Genomic DNA, 1816 nt, shown 5'->3' with positions numbered 1-1816 from the left:
TGATGCAAAGGGCAACTTGAAAGTAAAATTAACCCATTCCCAGATTTTCAGAAGCTATAATTTCAAGTAAAATGTATAGTATTGTGTTATTTTCTGAGTATGTTAAATAGTTACTTACTGAGGATTACATTTTGTTCAAGCATAAATTGCACTCAATCTTCTTTTCTTTCTGCATTTACCTCATCAAAATCTTAAAGTAGATATCCTTAAAGTTTCACATTTGCCAAATTGGTCCATGCTGCCTCATTTTTGAGAAAATCACACTTATTGCTCACTTAGCACAAGTTCATGATGTAACAATCTATTGTTTGGTTGATTTGAAAGAACCTCAGTGTTACCAAGTAAATTGAATGAAATGAACATTTTCTCTAAACCAATTTCTCAGTTGTCAGCAACTCTGGATTATACTGTAGGAAAATGAAGAGGTATAGGAAAATTTTAAAGTAGGTTTCATGAAACATTTAAAAAAATCTTCGTGGAAAAGACTTTCTCAATGGGCAAAGACTAGGAGATATATTTCTTATTGTATATGCGCGTACATATATGTATATATGTATATGCTTAATTAATGTACAACAAACCCACATATTTGTATATTTTATACATCTACAATATAGATATATAATGTACACATAGTGAGCTTATACAATACAGAAATAGCTACAAATTTGCCATGTCTATGTGTATCTATGTATATGTGTGCATAATTATTTGGTAAGCATCTTCTCCAAAATTTATGGTCTTAGAGAATATAAGTTGATTGGGGCATGGAGATATTAAATGTTTGTCCAAAGATCAATCAGCCAGTATTTGTCAGAAGTAGGACTTAAATTTAGACTATCTTCATTCCAAGGCCTATTCTCTAGCCACTAAGACATGATATCTAGCTTACATATTCTATGTACATATATAATTCAAATATATCTGCATATCTGTATGTTATATAAATATACATGACTATTAAAGGCATATGTATACATTTTGTACCATATAAATATATATATTAAAAAATTCTGTGGTAAATACACACATGTGTGTATATTGAGAGCAGAGTGAGTAAGAATGAGAGAAGGGAATTGAGAAGGAGGGAGGAGGGGAGAGAGAGGGAGAGGGAGAGGGAGAGGGAGAGAGAGAGAGAGAGAGAGAGAGAGAGAGAGAGAGAGATCAGTATAAAATTTCAGAGTTGTGAAATACTTCAGAGGTTGTGTAGTTCATGGCATAATTGAAAAGAAATCCCCTCTATAATACTTACAAAAATGATTATCTGCCCTTTAATTTGATGAACCGTAGGGAGGGGAAAACTCATTTCCTTCCAAGATGAACTATTTCATTTTGGGAGAGTTCTGATTATTAGAAAATAAATCTCCTTATATCCAGCCTTAATGTGCCACTTCCACCTATCTCTTCTAGTTCTGTTCCTAGGTCAAATAGAACAAGTCTAATCCCTCTCCCACATAAAACCATTTCAGATACTTGAAGGTAGCTATCATGCCCCCAATAAGACATGCCTTATTTAAGCTAATCATGCTCATTTCCTTCATAATCCACTTCAGCAGGAGAGGAAGGCTAATCAAATTCTCTATTTGAAAATTTATGATCGAAGAGAAAGAAAGTGAGGTATGGCACAATATGTACCTTAGCCTTAGGGTGAACTAATTTCAAAGTGGTCAGAGGAAGGGTAGGTAATGATTCCATAGGGCAAAATGATATGGAGAAATTAGTCAAGGGGGATGAGAAGCTCTCAAGAAAGAATCATGGCATAAAACAAACAAAAAAAAAGATTAAGAGAAAGAAAAAAGAGCCATGACCTAAAGGG

This window comes from Trichosurus vulpecula, chromosome 4 (genome assembly GCF_011100635.1).
Source record: "Trichosurus vulpecula isolate mTriVul1 chromosome 4, mTriVul1.pri, whole genome shotgun sequence".
Classification (NCBI taxonomy): Eukaryota; Metazoa; Chordata; class Mammalia; order Diprotodontia; family Phalangeridae; genus Trichosurus; species Trichosurus vulpecula.
The sequence above is the reverse complement of the archived record's forward strand: the minus strand, read 5'-3'. Positions refer to the sequence as shown.